Source organism: Saimiri boliviensis, chromosome 1 (genome assembly GCF_048565385.1).
Source record: "Saimiri boliviensis isolate mSaiBol1 chromosome 1, mSaiBol1.pri, whole genome shotgun sequence".
Classification (NCBI taxonomy): Eukaryota; Metazoa; Chordata; class Mammalia; order Primates; family Cebidae; genus Saimiri; species Saimiri boliviensis.
In genome coordinates, this window is record NC_133449.1 from 147,620,483 (window position 1) to 147,640,558 (window position 20,076).

The window sequence follows — 20,076 nt, forward strand, 5'->3', positions numbered from 1 at the left end:
ACCTTTTGGGGATTTAAACCACCAACGATTTTTTAATTTCAGTCTCAAGAGACCAGGCACACTGGCTCATGCCTGTATTCTTGGCACTTTGGGAGGCTGAGACAGAAGGATTGCTTGAGGCTAGGAGTTCAAGACCAGCCTGGGCAATATAGTGAGGACCCCAATCTATAAAAATAAATAAATCTCAAGAAAAAAAAATTAGGCATATAAAACAGCCTGAATTTGAAAAAAAGACAAGGGGGACAGTGTTAGGGAATTCCTCTGCTTGTATACTTGACAATAGCTTTGTTTCCAAAACTGTTTTTAGTCAGTGTAAAGGAAATGGTGCTGGAGATGAGAGGTGATCTCCAAGGTAAACGGAGGCACACACTAAGAGGTGTGTTTGTGGGCATGACGCATAAATCACAGGGGCCATGTCTTCCAGTGGCAACGACCTGCTTGGGATCAGGAAGCAGCTCCGTCTGTGCTTAGAGGAGACTGCTCACGTCCTCAAGAGGTGAAGGGGCTGAGCAAGCCGTCTTCCATGTGCAGAGGCCCCTTCCAGCCACCTCTGCTCCCGCAGACACTTGCTCAGCCATGAGGAGGGTAATCCAGCTGGACTGCTTGGCATTCTGCTAGTCGCCAGGCTGGACTGCCTTGCCCGGGCCAGCATCCTCCTCACTCCCTCACTGCTTCTTGTGCCCTTCCCAAAGCTCCCCGCCCCACTCTAATGAGCACCCTGTTCCTTAGTCAAGGGAAACACAAGCCGCTGGGCTTCCCGCTAGCCTTCTAAATAAACTTGTGGTTGTCAGGCAGTGGGAGCCAATCCCAACACCAGCTCTGGTCACCCCTGTCCTTTGCAGGAAGAGGGAGGGCTGTCAAGGAGGAGGAGGGCCAAGTGCCCAGGCTGTTGAGTGAGGGCCAGAAAGAACCTGTTGTGACAATCCTTTCTTCCCCCAGTGCTGCTGAGGGGGCTGGGAATGAACAGCCCCTCTGACTTCAGTCTGCCATCCAGGGGCGCAGACAGAGGGCAAAACAGGGCAAAGAGCCAGCCACAGTCAGGCAGGCATCCAGGGCTGCTCCGCTGAGCTGATGACAGATGACAGACTTTCGGGCCGAGGCAGGTGATGGTCCGAGGGTCCTTCAGCGGCCCTCCCTCATGCCTGTGCCAAGGCGACCCTCCCCCTTGTGCCCTGCCCCTCCAGGTCTCCAGTGAAAGGCCTCAGCTCTGGAAATCAAAGCTCTGAATGGGAAATGGAGAGGCCCAGGGGTGCAAAGTGCTAGTGATTGGCATGTTTGTCACAAGAGAGCCCTGAAAAGAGTAACAGTGGCTCACAATAGAAGGAAGAAATGCACAGTATGTTTCTCACTCAACAGAGGAAAAGTCTCTGCTTGACCAGAGATGGGACTCTTTCCAAGATGTCTGAACTGACCGCAATTTTCTCCTGAAATGCAATGCTAAGGCAAAGAAGAAAAACCCAAAAAGCTAATTACAGCCTCCAGGAACCCTCAGACCTTTCCACGAACTACTCCCTGACGATTCTGCAGGAGCTCTGAAGATATGGAACTTGTATAGAGCAAAGGGAAGAACTGTTCTTTGTCTCCTAGGGGAAGAGCACACAAGCCCACATGTGTCCCCTGGGCTCTTTCAGAAACATCCTAAGATGTTCCCAGGAGATGACAATGAGGCAGCCACGGTCCTGCTGAGTCCTCAGAAACGGCCTTCCTAGGATACGTGCTCCTTCCACACTTCTCCCAGGGGCGTCGCTGTCACAGGGACAGTGGTCACAAAGATCTTGATTCTTTCAAATACCCAGGGGAAGATAAGCAGGATGCTGACATACTGCACCCAGGCGAACTTTACCATCTCCCAGAATCCTGGCTAATAAGTACGGACAGTTAAAGAGTGGAGGGCCACATGGTATAAGTCAAAGTAAACTGAGGTTTAGGCCAGACAGGAAATGGCAAGAATATTTCAAATACTCTTAGGATGAAAGGAATAATAAAAGATTATTAAGAAATAAATATGGATGATTCTGACTTAGAAGAATGGCTCAGAAAGAAATATGAACAGGAAATGATTTTCCCCCGTGTATAAAGAGCAGACACAGTCATTTAGGTCGGCATACAGTGCTGTAGCAATTTCCAGTCAAAGGCTCCCCACATCTGTTCCTGCTGGGGACAACTTTGGAATCTTCCCTTTTTGGAAACTGAGCTACCACTGCCTCTCTAACAGAAAGGATATAATATGGTTTCCACTGTGTATTGGATGACAGCGTTAATCACAAAGGGAGTTTCATGGCTCTGCCCACCCAGCCAGATAAAGTTGTGGTCATTCAGGATGGTGGCAACTGCAATACAATCATTAACCATTAATCAATCATGGGGCAGCCTTTTGGCAAAAAAACATTGAGGGCTATAAATATTCTTTTATTCCTGTAGGATATTCTGCACTTCAGAACAGAAATAAATCATTTGAAAGCATAAACAATTGCATGTACAAAGTAGATTAACAAATAATTTAAGATACTTGTCAAAGTATTTGATATGGTCTGGCTCCATGTCCCCACCCAAATCTCAAATGTCCCCACATATCAAGGGCAGGACCAGATGGAGATAAATGAATCATGGGGGCACTTTCCTCCATGCTGCTCTCATGATAGTGAGTTCTCACAAGATCTGATGCTTTTATAAAGGGCTTACCCCTTAGCTCTGCTCTCATTCTCTCTCCTGCTGCCCTGTGAAGAGGTGACTTCTGCCATGATTGTAAGTTTCCTGAGGCCTACTCAGCCATGCAGAACTGTGAGTTAATTACACCTCTTTTCTTTATGAATTACCCAGTCTTGGGTATGTCTTTATAGCAGAGTGAGAATGGACTAATACAGTATTTATATTAAAATATGTCAAAAACTCAGAAGTGGTTGTGTGATCATCTACAGATGTTGAAGGCCTAATTGAAGGAACAACATATTGCCACTCTAAATAATATCAGTTTGGCTGGGCAAAGTTGTGCAGGCTTGTAATCCCAAGGATCTGGGAGGCCAAAGTGGGAGGATCACTCGAGGCCAGGAGTTTGAGTCCAGCTTGGCTAACATATTGAGACCCTCTCTGTAACAAAAAATAAAAAAAGCTGGGCATGGTGGCACATGCCTGTAGTCCCAGCAGCCCAGTAGGCTGAGGTGAAAGAATCACTGAACCCACAGGAGCTCGAGGTTACATTCAGCTATGAATGTGGCACTGCACTCCAGCCTGAGTATCAGAGCAAGACTCTGTCTGTTTAGGGGGAAAAAAAATTAGAACTTTGTAGCAGCGTGGGGAAATACTTACATTACATAGAAATACAAATAATGTGAATGCCAAAGTGTTTCAATACTATCGTAATAGGTATATTTTAAAAATCCACATAAAGAGTGAAAAAAGTAAAGAACACATCGATTTCTTGAGCCATGCTTTTTAGTTTTGTTTTAAAATTCCTTTCTTATTGTCTGCTGCTAGTGTATGACATAAAATCAGAAAGCAATGGTGGATTTGCAGTCATCCCCTTTGTGAAATGTCTGTATGTAGTCTCTATGATATCTGGTTGCCAAGTAATACTGTAGATGCCTTTAGAGAAAACCTCAGCCACCAGCCAGCCAAATGTGCCGAATCAACGCATGCCATGGCCTAGAGCTCTGTAAGGAATGAGGACACTGTGCCTTCCGGTAGGAAGCACGGGCACCCATGTTCTCCTGCTGGACTGCCAACATGGGGAGAGTCACCCATGTTCTTGTTTTCTCTCTGAAAAGCGTGAACAGCAATTTGTCTTTGGCATCTGTTATAGGTGTGGTATGGGGAACAACTCAATTAGGCTTATATATATATATATATATATATATTTTTTTTTTTTTTTTTTGAGACAGAGTTTCGCTCTTGTTACCCAGGCTGGAGTGCAATGGCGCGATCTCGGCTCACTGCAACCTCCGCCTCCTGGGTTCAGGCAATTCTCCTGCCTCAGCCTCCTGAGTAGCTGGGATTACAGGCACGAGCCACCATGCCCAGCTGATTTTTTGTATTTTTAGTAGAGACGGGGTTTCACCATGTTGACCAGGATGGTCTCAATCTCCCGACCTCGTGATCCACCCACCTCGGCCTCCCAAAGTGCTGGGATTACAGGCTTGAGCCACCGCGCCCGGCAGGCTTATATTTTTAAAAAAGGAAACCCATCAAGCCAGTGGTGGGATAAAGATGGCATTTAACCATCACTAACCTGCTGGACCACGGGATGCTGGAGGGGTGGTGGTGGTCCCAGGTCTGAAGATCAGGATGAAAAGGACAAATCCTAGACAGCACACTTGCTCCCGTTGTTGAACATTCATGGGTTTTGACATTTTCATCACAAGGGCTCCAATTCTGCTTGTCTCTGTTGCCCCCAGTAACCTTGAAAGTCCTGAGCAGCAGCTGAATGAGCTCTACTTGTGACTCACCGTTCCTTTCCTGGTAGGCAGCAACAATATGCAGGCGGTCATAATATGCATATGCAAAGGGGCTGGTCCTATTGATCACGGATACCTGGGACACGTGAGGAGGATGTGGCATGAGCACCTGGGAGTCTCCTCCTCTCTTTCTTCTACCCTCCTGACACCCAGGCTGGTCCCACAGACCACCCTCGTGGTCTTGGTGGCCTATTCCTGTGTCAATAATCTTCTCTTCACAGATGAATAAACATTTGCAACAATTTATTTACTCTGTCCTTCCGTCTGTGGGGATGGAAATAAGGGGTCAGTGTCAACGTTTCATACTTTTTAAAGCTATTTATAAAATATCTCTCTTGGCTGATGTCATGGCTCATGCCTGTAATCCCTGCACTCTGAGAAGCTGAGGCAGGAGGATTGCTTGAGGTCAGAAGTTCGAGACCAGCACAGGGAACATAAAAACCCCTGTTTCCACTGAAAACAAAACAAAACAAACAAATAAAACCCCAACAAACCAGGCATTGTGGTGCCTCCAGTCCTAGCTACTAGGGAGGCTGAGGAGGGATAACTGCTTGTACCCAGGAGTATGAGGCACAGTGAGTCATAGGTGCACTGCACTCCAGCCTGGGCCACAGAGTGAGACTCTATTTTTTAATAAAAAAAAGTGGGGATGGGGGCAGGCACAGTGGCTCACACCTGTAATCCCAGCATGTTGGGGGGCCTAGGTGAGTGGATCACATGGGTCCGGGAGTTAAGACAGCAGCCTGAGAAACATGGCAAAACTCCTTCTCTACAAAAAGTACAAAAATTAGCCAGGCATGGTAGCATGCATCTGTAGTCCCAGCTCACTACTCAAAAGGGTGGGTTAGGATGATCACCTGGGTCTGGGGAGGTTGAGGCTGCAGTGAGCCATGATCATGCCACTGTACTCCAGCCTGGGTGACAGAGTGAAACCCTGTCACACACATACACACACAATAATTAATAAAATTGTTTTTAAAAGGGTTAGGTATGGTGGCTCATGTCTGTATTCCTAGTACCCTTGGAGGCTGAGATAGAAGGATTGCTTATAACTCATAATTTCCCTTTTTCGTCTTCCGGAGTATGGCAGCCCAACCTCTATGGTCCCCATTGTGATAAAATAAAGGTGAGGAATGAGTGATTAGATGCATGAGTTCTGGACACAGAAAGTTCCTGGCTCTGTTATAATTTTTTTTTTTTTTTTTTTGAGATGGAGTTTTGCTCTTGCTGCCCGGGCTAGAGTGCAATCGCACAATCTTGGCTCACTGCAACCTCCACCTCCCGGGTTCAAGCAATTCTCCTGTCTCAGCTTCCTGAGTAGGTGAGATTACAGCCATGCGCCACCATGCCTGGCTAATTTTGTTATTTTTAGTAGAGACAGGGTTTCTCCATGTTGCTCAGGCTGGTCTCAAACTCCCGACCTCGCGTGATTTGCCAGCTTCGGTCTCCCAAAGTGCTGGAATTACATGAGTGAGCCACCATGCCTGGTCTCTGGCTCTGATATACTTTTGAGCTTTGAGCCTTTGAGAAAATTAATCACTGTTAGCCCCAGTTTTGTCTTCTGCAAAATGAGTTCATTCTTTAAACCAGCATCTCTGCGAGCTTCCCATGTGCCAGGCAGGGTGCTAGGCACTGACGTGACAGTACATGAGATGCCACTCCTGTCAACGCTGAGGGAGACAACAAATAAACACATAAACACGTGTCCTGAGTAGGCCAGGTGGCAGGAGGGAAAGTCTGGCAGAGGGATGATGGAGGGAGGGGCTGCTACTGCAGAGGCAGCTCAGGGAAGGACTGTGCTCAGGGATATCTGAACAGGGACCTGAATGGCGTGGTCCGCTAAGTCACGCAGATGCCTGGCAGAGGAGACGGCAAGAGCAAAAGCCCTGAGGTGGCAGCTGCTTCCTGGGTTTGAGGAACAGCAAAAAGGCCAGGGTGGCTGGAAGGGAGCAAGGGGGACAGCAATGGGACAAATGGCTGGAGCGCTGGGAAAGAACAGTGTGGGCGGCTCAGAGGTTGCTGTGATAGTTAAAGGAGATGATACAGGTAAACCCCTGCACTCACGGCTGGCCTACGTTATGGGTTGAGTAAACTGTCTAGTAGTATTTGTGAAATACTTTACATGAACATTTCACATGATCTCTTGGAAACACATACTCCAAGTGTGTGTATGGAAGAGAAAATGTGTTTGTGTGTGTGCATGTGCACACATGTACCTAAAAGCAATAAACAATTTAGTTATTTGACAAACACTGATTTTTTCTCTCTGTCCCTCTTTAGGTGTAACTACAGGTATATCTTCATAATCTGAAAAGACTTTATGGCAAGAATTCCTCAGAAGGCCCCTTTAAAGCCACCCACAGAGAAATGATATTTCTACTTTTCATTCCTCTCTTCAAAGAACTCAATGAACAGTAACACACAGAAACAAAGGAGCTGGACAATGAGAAGTACCTTTACATTGTATCGGGCATCTAGGCCGCCACAGCTCAGCGGCTGTTTCTGCTGCAGCCTCAGGTCTCCATTCACATGTAACTGGGATCCAGGAATAGCAAAGGAGGACTGAAGAAATGCTATGCTCTGCATCATGAGGGTCACCATCCTCCGAAATCATTAGAAGCACAAACAACACCAACCGCTGGCAGATCTGAAGGGCTCTGGGTGGTAACAGTCAGCTGTCTTGGCTGAAACCTAAGGGGCCCTCACATACCCGGCATAGTCATGCAGGAAACACTGCCTAGAACCTTCTGAACTATTAATAGCCCATATTAATTAATATGACTCCAGTGAAAAACATTCGACTGGCCTAAGCTATCCCAAAGTACATGGGGAAGAGGGCCTGCTATGGTGTGGGTCTTCTAGAAATCAGAAGAAAGGCTCTGGTCTATGAAAAAGACACAAGAGAGAGGACGGCCTCCCAGCGGACTGACTCACGTGTAACTGATAGGAGAAAGTCAGGATGAGCTGCACACCGAGAACGTGCTCCGTGGACTGCAGGGGAAGCTCCAGCTTAAAATGTAACATGTCCATCTTCCCATCCTGGTTCTTGTCTTCTTCTCTAGTCTAGGAAACCTAAACAGGGCCAGCAGCCCTGGTCACTAATGAGTTTGGGAGGAATCCACATCACTTCTATACATACACAATGACCCATGGTCCTACTGTACACAACAGGCATTATCTCCTCCACCGAAAAACAAAAAAAAAAAAAAAACAAAAAAAAAAAAAAGAGAAAAATAGACAGGAGTAAGTGCATTAATATTGGGGAAAGAGATACAAAGTGCATGGCCCCTGAACTTCATATGTGAGTCAATCAAATGTTCACTGGCAAAAATAAATGGGAACTTGAAGTGGCAATAACAAGACAAGAAACATCTGGATAGCATTTGTCTCATTTTATCCTGTTTTTTAAAGTTTTAAAATTTTATTTGTTTATTTATTTTGAGACGGAGTTTCGCTCTTGTTGCCCAGGCTGGAGTGCAATGGCGCAATCTCGGCTCACCGCAACCTCCACCTCCTGGGTTCAGGCAATTCTCCTGCCTCAGCCTCCTGAGTACCTGGGATTACAGGCACGTGCCACCATGCCCAGCTAATTTTTTTGTATTTTTAGTAGAGACGGGGTTTCACCATGTTGACCAGGATGGTCTCGATCTCTTGACCTCGTGATCCACCCGCCTCGGCCTCCCAAAGTGCTGGGATTACAGGCGTGAGCCACCACACCTGGCCTTAAATTTTATTTTTTAAAGAGATAGGTTCTCCCTATGTTGCCCAGGCTGGTCTTGAACTCCTCGAGTCAAGGGATCCTCCTGCCTTGGCCTCCCAAAGTGCTAAAATTATAGGTTTGAGCCCCTCGGTCAGATCAGATCTTGTTTGTTTTGTACTGATGGTTTTTTTTTTCTTTTTTTTTTAAACATACCTGGATTTACATGGAAAATTAGAGTATTAGAATTTTCTTCTACGTCTCTAGAAACAACTTTTTAAATTAGAAAAACACCTAATCCTGGCCGGGCGCGGTGGCTCAAGCCTGTAATCCCAGCACTTTGGGAGGCCGAGGTGGGTGGATCACGAGGTCGAGAGATCAAGACCAACCTGGTCAACATGGTGAAACCCCGTCTCTACTAAAAATACAAAAAATTAGCTGGGCATGGTGGCGCGTGCCTGTAATCCCAGCTACTCAGGAGGCTGAGGCAGGAGAATTGCCTGAACCCAGGAGGTGGAGGTTGCGCTGAGCCGAAATCGTGCCATTGCACTCCAGCCTGGGTAACAAGAGTGAAACTCCGTCTCAAAAAAAAAAAAAAAAGAAAAAAGAAAAACACCTAATCCTTATCATTATGCATTCCCCCAACAAACTCAATGGAAAATCATCAAACACATTCTGAAACCACAAGTGTCTTTGCTTCAGATTCTTGATGTTGGACCTCATCTCATCAAGACTTGAAAGCCTTGTGGATCTTTTCGTACCAATCAATGAAATGAAAAAGGAAGCTATGTCAAATCAGCAAAGCATTAAAACCACATCTGTATGATAAATTATGGGCATGAAAGAAAAAGAAACAAGAGATCTGTGGAGGAAAACAGGACAAATTATAGCTGATGAAGCATATGTAGGCAGTGAAAAAAAAAAACTGGTATCCATTCCCACCATCCAGGCTGACCTCACAGTGATCCTAAAATGATCAGCAGGAAAGGACGGCAACTGAAAAGCAATCACTGCTGACATGATCCCTCTGCACAGCTCTGGATCTTTTTGCTACCAGTAATCCTTTCCCAGTGTAGTTCCCAGAAGGATTTTACTGTGGTGTAGCAGCATTCCCATCTGGATCCCTGATCTAGTGATTCATTTTGATTCCTACCATTACTATTACATGAGGAAAATAATTGTTGTACTTTTTTGGACTAAAAAGGTCATTTGAGATGAAGAAATCTGAATTTTCAGAAACTTTCAATTATTTTTTTCCTTCTAGACAATAATGTCCTTATTCTAAGTCTTGTTTTAGAGAAATCTCCCACCCTCTTCTCTTGGATACTTCCTCTCTGCCCTGTTTCATCAGCTTCAGTGAGGGGTAGCTGCTACCGGGGCTGATGATCAAGTTACTGAGGCAGTGATGGACTAGTCATTATGAGTAGGATGAAAAGAGCCTGCCTTGTCTTCCTGTGGATTTTCTTCAACTGGGATCTGGGTACACAATATTGTATAACTCTTTGATGGATCCACGCCTTCTGGATCTTTAGGGTTAAACAGGAAGCAAAGATCACGTTTCTCAACTTGCAACAAAGGATAATGGCCAGGAGACAACTGCCAGAAGAATCCAGACTCCAACCCACTGTGGGAGGGAAGAAGCTCATTTCCTTTGATCTTTACCATAAATGTAAAGCCCCAGGCAGGAAGAACAAGTATTTTTCCGATTATATAGATAAGAAAATTAAGGGTCAGGGAGGTTAGGGCATTTATCAGAGATACAGCAAGTCATGGTGAAGACAGAATTTCTGATCAGGTCTTCGACTTTAAATGTGGTATCCTTTTCAGGACTAAAATATCCAGACTTATTTAAAAATTCAAAAAGAAGCCGGGCGCGGTGGCTCACGCCTGTAATTCCATCACTTTGGGAGGCTGAGGCGGGTGGATCACGAGGTCAAGAGATCAAGACCATCCTGGTCAACATGGTGAAACCCCGTCTCTACTAAAAACACAAAAAATTAGCTGGGCATGGTGGTGCGTGCCTGTAATCCCAGCTGCTCAGGAGGCTGAGGCAGGAGAATTGCCTGAAGCCAGGAGGCAGAGGTTGCGGTGAGCCGAGATCGTGCCATTGCACTCCAGCCTGGGTAACAAGAGCGAAACTCCCTCTCAAAAAAAAAAACAAACAAAAAAGGGAAATTCAAAAAGAAGATAGTGGGTTGGAGAACTCTTTTTGCAAAATGGCAGCGCCAGGCATCAAAGTCTGCATACTTGCCTGTGTGCACAATTCCGCTCCAAGTTCAGAGAGGAAAGAGATCTGGCTCAGCACCATCAACAGTGTCTACTTGTTAAATTCACTTATTAATGTGCTGCATAGTTTTTGAGGCGCTACTATGTGTCAAGCACTATTTGAGATGATGAGAATATAGTGGTAAACAAAAGAGACAAAGTCTCCATCCTGGGAGCTTATGTTCCCAATCAAGAAAACAGAAAATAGATTAATAAACATGCAACAATTTCAAATAGTGATGAGTGCCACAAAGAAAAATGAGGCAGGCTATAATGAAATAATAATTAAGGTAGAATTTAACAGAAATCTTTGTTATTGTTTTTTTGTTTTTTGAGATGAAGTCTCACTCTGCTGCCCAAGCTGGAGTGCAGTGGCATGAGCTAGGCTCCCTGCAACCTCCACCTCCTGGGTTCAAGCAATTCTCCTGTCTAAGTCTCCCAAGTAGCTGGGACTACAGGCATGTACCATTCCTGCTTTTTTTTTTTTTTTTAATTAGAGACAGAGTTTCACTATGTTGGCCAGGCTGGTTTCAAACTCCAGATCTCGTGAACTGCCCGCCTTGGCCTCCCAAAGTGCTGGGATTACAGGCATGAGCCACTGCGCCCAGCTTAACAGAAAGTTTTACAAAAAATATCCAGGATAACCTGACTTGTTGGAGGCCTGAAGGAAGTGAGGTGATGAGGGGATGGGGTACAAGAATGTCTCAGGGAAGAAGGATCTAGACTCACCAAAAGCAGTGCTCTGGATGCCCGTGGGGACAGTGTAGCTGGCAGAATGGGTGAGATGGAGAGCACGGCAGAGAGAGGGGACACAGAAGTGAGGACACAAAGGGCATGTCTCCCAAAACCAATCTGTCACTAGCTAGACTTATCCCACAGGCTAGCAAAGGTTGGCTCTGTTATCACTTGTACTACTGAAAAAATCAATTACTTAATTCCATTTAGTTGAAAGTAAGCCTAACATAGGTGCAACAGCTACAAAGGCAGGCATTCAAAGGCTACTGCTTCCTCAGCACAAACTCCAGGTCACTATCTAACCTCCCACTGGTGCCTGGCCAAGAGAATTCACAAATGACACAACCACTTTACACCTATGAGGTATATACAGGATTTAAAACATTTATTATATCCACTGATTGTCCCATGTGATCCTTCCACATATCCCAGGAGAGAAGTGGGTGCTCTCATGCCTAGGATATGGAGAGAGAAATTTTGTTGTTTTATTTCACAGGGGCGGTGTGGGGGGGGGGGTGCGTGGGCGGGGACAGAGCATCAGTTGAACTACCACACGAACTAAATGAACTACTGACCTTCTTCCAGCAATTAAAAAAGCCACCTCTAGTCAGTAGTGTCAATCCGAAATTGAGGGCAGGATTCTCAGTTTTCAGGGTTTCAGGCTTCCCCCTCTTACACAACAAATACATATTATCCTCCTGCAGCTTCTTTACTGGCTGCCGTTAGGCCGGGAGCTACTCCTGCCTTCCACCACCCAGAGACTCACCCTCGCTGGCTGGCAGCAGCTCCAGAGGGAGCAGCACCTGCATCTGGATATTGCTTCTAACAAATGTGCACCTGCCAGAGCTCTGGTCCTTTCTGCCTGGGCAGCTACTGTGGCCCTGGCTCATTCAGAGCAGCCTGGCCTCCCAGCTGAGGCCTCCTATCTACCACCCACTGCCAGCTCATCCCTAAGCCACAGCACAGGACCATGCTTCTCTTCTAAAGCAGAAAGACCATCTTCTATCCCAGAATCCTCACCTGCCACTCCCAAATCAATCTGACCCTCTGACCACCAAACACCTAGTCTGCAGAAAGTTCTATGATGGCACCAGGAATTCACTGCCCAAAGTGGGCAAATGGGATGCAAACCTGCCTCTGAGAACTCAGAATAAGGCCGGGTGTGGTGGCTCACACCTGTAATCCCAGTACTTTGGGAGGCTGAGGCAGGTGGATCACCTGAGGTTGGGAGTTTGAGACCAGTCTGGCCAACATGGTGAAACCTCATCTCTACTACTAACTAAAAAAAAAAAAATTAGCTGGGTGTGGTGGCATATGGCTGTAATCCCAGCCAGCTGTTCAGGAGGCTGAGGCAGGAGAATCACTGGAACCTGGGAGGCAGAGGTTGCAGTGAGCTGAAATTGTGCCACTGCACTGCCGCCTGGGCGACAGACTTAGACTCCATCCCTCAACCCTCTACAGAAAAAAACCACCACCAACAACAAAAAACCCACAAAAATTAGTTGGGCATGGTAGCACGCTCCTGTAATCCCAGGTACTTGGGAGGCTGAGGCAGGAGAATCGCTTGAACCCAGGAAGTGGAGATTGTAGTGAGCCAAGATCATACCACCACTGCACTACAGCCTGGGCAACAGAGCAAGAGTCTCATCTCAAACAACAACAACAACAAAAAGAACTCAGAGTAGTCACCACTGGCTGCTGTCTGACTGCACTGACCTGAGACCACCCCCTGGACCCCTGCTATGGAAGGCTTCTGCTGGAGCTGTGATAAGCACTGCTTTTTGCAGTAATTTAAGGCACTACTGGAGCCTGGTTTCTTACCGGCTGTCCCAGAACCAGAGGGGCAGTGACCTAGGAGGCTGCACCTGGATCTGCCAGAAACACATGAAGCTAGAAACTCTCAGAAAAGTGGGGCTGGACACAAGTGTGCCAGCCAAATACTAAGGGCTAAACTGTGTGCTCCACAGATTCCCATGTTAAATATGACAGGGCTGTGGCCTGTTAAGAGGAAGAAATCTCAATCTCCTGATATGTCTCTGCTATTGAGGACACAGAAGGCACCCAACTACAAGTCAGAACCCAACAATGCTGGCACCCTGATCTCAGACTTCCAGCCTCCAGAACTGAGGAAACACTGTGTGTGTGTTTGTGTGTTTAGAAACATAGTCTCTGTTACCCAGCCTCCAGAACTGAGGAAACACTGTGTCTGTGTGTGTGTGTTTAGAGACATAGTCTCTGTTACCCAGGCTGGAATGCAGCGATTGATCACAGCTCACTGCACCCGTGAACTCCTGGCCTCAAGCAATCATCCCACCTTGGCCTCCCAAAGTGCTAGCATCACAGGTGTGAGCCTCAAGGCCAGCCAACATCTGCTTTTTTTTTTTTTTTTGAGACAGAGTTTTGCTCTTGTTGCCCAGGCTGGAGTGCAGTGGTGCCATCTCGGCTCACTGCAACCTCCACCTCCCGGGTTCAAGCAATTCTCGTGTCTCAGCCTCCTATGTAGCTGGGATTACAGGTATGAGCCACTACACACAGCTAATTTTTTTGTATTTTTAGTAGAGACAGGGTTTCGCCATGTTGGCTAGGCTGGTCTCAAACTCCTGACCTCAGGAGATCCGCCTGCCTCGGCCTCCCAAAGTGCTGGGATTATAGGCATGAGCCACTGTGCCCAGCCCATATGTATTTATAGAGCTCACTCTATATGCTGGCAACTCTGGTGAAAAAAAAAAAGTCTAAGATGCCTTCTCTGAAAGAGCTTATTTATTTAATAATACACTTTCAGAAAGAATTAGCAGTGAAAGAGAACAGACACAGAAGAATCCTCTAGTGGATTCTGTATTAACAAAACGGGTCTATCATGGCCAGCTCCCTGGCCTCTAATCTCCACAGCAGAGTCAACTAACTCCCAATCAAGGCTTTAAGACCAAACTGGTCCCAAATGGCAGCAATGGGAAGAACCTGAGCCAAGTGGGCAGCATGATGCTCAGCACGCAGCCCTCCTTCCAGCTGGCCCCACTCTAATCTTGTGTTTCAGCAGAACAACTGGGTCAGCAAGGCCACTTTCTCTTCTGGGGTTCTAAGTAGACCACATGAGTCCTCCTGGGGGTTAAGTGTCTTATGTGGTCCTGCAAGTCCATGCTGAAGCTGAGCTGCCCATCAGCCTGCAGCTCTACATGCTGTCCACTGGGAGACTCCTCTCTTGCCAAACCCCACCTCCCGGCCTGGAGGTCCAACTGTCCCCTCCACTGCTCCCTAACAAGATGACGTGCCCACTGAACTACCAACTGTAGTCGACCACCTCTCTCTGGATACTGCCTGCCTGCTCTTCCCTGGTTCTTGGGTGTGCCCCTGGCCTGCCTCACCCCAGTGGTCTCTGGGTCCTAGCCTGTCCAGACTTTGTCTGTCCTGATCAGGCTTTCCATCTATTCTCCACGCAAAGCCAGTACATCAATGCCACTGGGTACGGGGTTTCTTCTCAGGATGGTGCAAATATTCTCAAATTGATTGTGGAGATAGCTGTACAACTCTCTGGATTGTGTACTTAAGAAAAAAGTCAGAATCATCCCATCTCTGCTCAAACCCCCCCAGCAGAGCGCTCCAGGATCCACCCTCCTCTCCTCCTCTCTGCTTGGCCCACGTAGTCCCTCCAGGTACCCTGACCTCCTCAGTGTTTCCTCTGCAGGCTCTTGCTCCAGGCCCTCTGAATTTGCTGCTCCCTGGCCTAGAACACCTGCTCTTCCCACAACAGCTGTCGGCTCATTCCTCACTTCCTTCAAATTTTGACTCCAATGTCATCACCATCGAGGGCCTCCCCATCACCTTACAGCAAAAAGCATTTCACCCCCTCCCACCCTGACACTCACAACCAGCTGTTCCATCCCACAGGTTGTGTGTTTTCTCCCTCCCTCCATTGGAATGAGAGCTCCAGGTGGGAAAAGGCTTTATTTTGTTCACCATGGCATCTTGACCTGGTACCTAGGGGGGAAAAAGAAAAAAGAGGCACACAGTTGATACTGAGTAAATGTTTGTTGAGTGAATGAATAAATGAGTGGTCCAAATGTGACACAGCCTTGATTCCAGCAAGGACACAAGCAAAACATTATTGGGTTGTACTTCAATTATCACAAGACCCACTAGGACTTTAGTTTAGTGAAATCCATACAATAAAGTCAATCCTGATACCAGAAAAAGATCTGCCGTCCTTGACATTCACATTTGTTAAAAATGACAAAAGAAGCTGGAGGAAGTGGCTCATGCCTGTAATCCCAGCACTTTGGGAGGCCGAGGTGGGCAGATCAGGAGGTCAGGAGTTCAAGACCAGCCTGGCCAACACAGTGAAACCCCATTAAAAAAAAAAAAAAAAAGGCCGGGCGCGGTGGCTCAAGCCTGTAATCCCAGCACTTTGGGAGGCCGAGGCGGGTGGATCATGAGGTCAAGAGATCAAGACCATCCCGGTCAACATGGTGAAACCCGTCTCTACTAAAAATACAAAAAATTAGCTGGGCATGGTGGCGCGTGCCTATAATCCCAGCTACACAGGAGGCTGAGGCAGGAGAATTGCCTGAACTCAGGAGGCGGAGGTTGCGGTGAGCCGAGATCGTGCCATTGCACTCGAGCCTGGGTAACAAGAGTGAAACTCTGTCTCAGAAAAAAAAAAAGAAAAAAAAAAAAAGACAAAAGAAATTTGAACAACTGGAATAAAGAGGGTTGGGCAGATATTGCAAATGCTGGTTAAAAAAAAAAAATCAATCCAAAGCTTCCTGGTAGAAATAAATACTTCACAGCAATGATTCTGCAATAACAAGTTGGCATAAACGGCAAATAACCTTTTCTGTGGGGCCAAAATATTAATTATGCTTCAGGAAAACAGGCTTTGGTGCCTCAAACAAGATCAAACCTCAGGTAGGAACACAGCCACCATTCCAGCTAAAGATGGGCTGCAGGTTGATATGGTTTGGCTCTGTGTCCCCACCCAAATCTCATCTTGAAATGTACTCCCAAATTCCCCCATGTTGTGGGAGGGACCTGGTGGGAGATAACTGGATCATAGCGGGATGTTTCCTGCATACTGTTCTCATGGTAATAAGTCTCACGAGATCTGATGGTTTTATCAGGGGTTTCTGAGTTTGCATCTTCCTCATTCTCCCTTTGCCTGCTGCCATCCAAGTAAGACAGGACTTGCTCCTCCTTGCCTTCCACCATGATTGTGAGGCTTTCCCAGCTGTGTGGAATTCTAAGTCCAAGTAAACCTCTTTCTTTTGTAAATTGTCCAGTCTCAGGTATGTCTTTACCAGTGGCATGAAAATGGACTAATAGGCCGGGCGCGATGGCTCAAGCCTATAATCCCAGCACTTTGGGAGGCCAAGGCGGGTGGATCATGAGGTCAAGAGATCGAGACCATCCTGGTCAACATGGTGAAACCCCATCTCTACTAAAAATACAAAAAATTAGCTGGGCATGGTGGTGCGTGCCTGTGATCCAAGCTACTCAGGAGGCTGAGGTGGGAGAATTGCTTGAACCCAGGAGGCAGAGGTTGCGGTGAGCTGAGATTGCGCCATTGCACTCCAGCCTGGGTAACAAGAGCGAAACTCCGTCTCAAAAAAAAAAAAGAAAATGGACTAATACACAGGTTTTGTGTTTACCACCAGATTCTCATCTATTTGGGGTCAAGGGCCATGCCTCCTATCTGCTTATACCTCCAGGTCAGAGCCTGCACTTGGCCAAATGTATACACACTGAACAAAGGATCCCTGGTAGCCAACACCTTGAAGTTATATATACATGTAAGTAATCTTAAACTCAAGTACACATTGCAGTTTAAAATTTTCAGAGCCGCTGGGTACAGTGGCTCACACCTGTAATCCCAGCACTTTGGGAGGCAGGGTGGGCACTTCACAAGGTCAAGAGATGGAGACCATCCTAGCCAATACAGGGAAACCCCATCTCTACTTAAAAAAAAAAAAGGCCGGGCGCGGTGGCTCAAGCCTGTAATCCCAGCACTTTGGGAGGCTGAGGCGGGTGGATCACAAGGTCGAGAGATCGAGACCAACCTGGTCAACATGGTGAAACCCCGTCTCTACTAAAAACACAAAAAATTAGCTGGGCATGGTGGCGCGTGCCTATAATCCCAGCTACTCAGGAGGCTGAGGCAGGAGAATTGCCTGAACCCAGGAGGCGGAGGTTGTGGTGAGCCGAGATCACACCATTGCACTCCAGCCTGGGTAACAAGAGCGAAACTCCGTCTCAAAAAAAAAAAAAAAAAAAAAAAAATTAGCTGGGCATGGTGACGCGTGCCTGTAGTCCCAGCTACTCCGGAGGCTGAGGCAGGAGAATCACTTGAACATGGGAGGCAGAGGTTGCAGTGAGCCACGATAGCACCACTGCATTTCAGTCTAGTAAAAGATCCAGACTCCCTTTCAAAAAAAAAAATTTCAGAACAATTTCTGAGATCAAAACAATTCTCATGGATCGATTCTCTACTTTGGTACATTAAAACTATCACCCCAAATACACTTATCTCAATATTTTTTAAAGAAATAAAAGGGAACTAAAAGCCACAAGAGTCAACAGAATATTCAGTTCCAAAGTAATACCCCATACAGGACTGCTAATTAAGACAGAGTTCAGGTACCCTTACAGTGAGGAGATCTGACAGATACCATCTTCACGAAGGATCTAACTTGTCAACAAAGGTACGAATTGACATCTTTTAAGGCGATCCACTGACAAGTGTACATCACCTATGCAGGTAGCATTATGAACAAAAAAAAGTTTAATCTGAATCTAATTATGAAGAAAATCAGAGGCACTGAGACTGTAAAACATTCTATGAAACAATTAGCATGCGCTGGGTGAGGTGGCTTATGCCTGTAATTCCAGCACTTGAGAGGCTGAGGCTGGTGGATCATGAGGTCAGGAGTTCAAGACTAGCCTGGCCAAGATAGTGATACCCTGTCTCTACTAAAAATACAAAATTAGCTGGGCATGGCGGCAGGTGCCTGTAATCCCAGCTACTTGGGAGGCTGAGGCAGAGAACTGCTTGAACCCAGGAGGTGAACACTGCAGTGAGCTGAGATAGCGCCACTGTACTCCAGCCTGGGTGACAGAGAGAAACTCCCTCTCAGAAAAAAAAAATTAGCTGGGCATGGTGTGCATGTCTGTAATCCCAGCTACTCAGGAGGCTGAGGCTGGAGAATCACTTAAACTTGGGAGGCAGAGGTTGTAGTAAGCCAAGATTGCACCACTGTACTTCAGCCTGGGTGACGGAGCCAAACTCCCTCTTAAAAAAAAAAAAAAAAAAAGACAAAACAAAAACAATTAGCATAGACTCTTTAAAAATGTCAATCTCAAGAAATTGAAACAAGAAGGAACTGTTCTAGGTTAAATGAGCCTAAAGATACTGAACAATTAATGCAGTATGTGAACCTTGATTAGATACTGGAATTAAAAAAAAAAATTAAAAGCCGACTATTTTTTTTGAGCAAACAATTGGGGAAATTTAAGTAAGCCCTGTCCATTAGATACCATTATTCTATCAATGTGAAATTCCTTTGGTATGCCCTGGCCCATTGGCTCATGCCTGCAATCCCAGCACTTTGGGAGGCTGAGGAGGGTGGATCACTTGAGGTCAGGAGTTCAAGACCAGCCTGGCCAACATGGTGAAACCTCGTCTGTACTAAAAATACAAAATAGCTGGGCATGGTGGGGCATTCCTGTAATTCCAGCTGCTTGGGAGACTGAGACAAGAGAAATGCTTGAACCAGGACCCTGGAGGCAGCGGTTGCAGTGGGCCAAGATCTTGCCACTGCATTCCAGCCTGGTCTACAAAGCAAGATGCCGTTTCCAAAAAAAAATTCCTTTGGTATGATATTTTGTGGCCGTGAAAGAATGATTTTTACAAGACATATGCTAAGACTAGGCATCAGTGCCATGACCTCTGCAACTTCCTATCAAATGGCTCTGATGCACTGTGCTATATACGTATGTACACACATACATGTATAAAGAGAGCTAGAGACAAAATATTGCTGAATCTAAGAGCACTGGTATTGTACTGTTCTCTCAATGTTTTGGCAAGCTTGAAATTTTTCGAAAAAGAATGAAAAAGGCCAGGCGTGGTAGCTCATGCCTGTAATCCCAACACTTTGGGAGGCTGAAGTGGGTGGATCACAAGGTCAAGAGTTTGAGACCAGCCTGGCCAAGATGGTGAAACCCTGTCTCTCCTAAATATACAAAAATTAGCCAGGCGTGGTGGTAGCCACCTGTAGTCCCAGCTACTCGAGAGGCTGAGGCAGGAGAATAGCTTGAACGTGGGAGGCAGAGGTTGCAGTGAGCCTAGGTTGCACCACTGCACTCCAGCCTGGGTGACAGAGCAAGACCTCGTCTCAAAAACAAAACAATAACAACAAAAAAGAGGTGAAAAAATAAAGAAACAAAGACAGATTAATCTGGTCCCAGTAGTACCTCCAGATTGAATGAACATTTCATTTTTCACACAGGGCCCATAGAATTTTTTTTTTTTTGGGTCATAATTGTCAAATGTGATCCTAGCACCTTCTGAAATAAAGTGAGCTCCCAGATTCTCTTTTCAGGCATGACCACAAGCTAACATCTGCATCTGACACCAGTCTGCCTCATTACCTTACCAGCTACTTCACAGTCCCCACCAGGAAAACCCTGGGCACATAATCACACTGCAAGTCCCAGGTGTCCGTTGAACGGCGCCTGCCAGTCGCTGCCCAGGGGAGGAGAAATCACAGGTGCCTTGTTTGCGACTAGAGTCTGGAATCCCGTCCCCCTTCCCTCGGCTCTGCGCCCCCGTTGTTTATGAAGATCTCAGTCCCCTCTGCTGGAAGCCCCACCTCCCCTTCCAGAAACACAGGCCCCAGTCTTCTTGCCTTTCGAGGTCCACACAAATAACTGTGCCTC

General features: G+C 46.5%; 1 protein-coding gene across 2 annotated transcripts in view; it reads right to left on the minus strand.

Moving 5' to 3' along the window:
- The window catches only part of LOC101039537 (carbohydrate sulfotransferase 6), a 74,060-nt gene that overhangs the window by 21,100 nt on the left and 32,884 nt on the right, over positions 1-20,076 (minus strand). For both annotated transcript variants that reach the window (XM_074406498.1, XM_010350610.3), the window contains exons 3-4: positions 15,012-15,123; positions 4,226-7,523 (exon numbers count right to left, since the gene is read on the minus strand). The gene's annotated coding sequence lies outside the window, so the exon portion shown is untranslated. The remainder of the gene's footprint in view (positions 1-4,225; positions 7,524-15,011; positions 15,124-20,076) is intronic.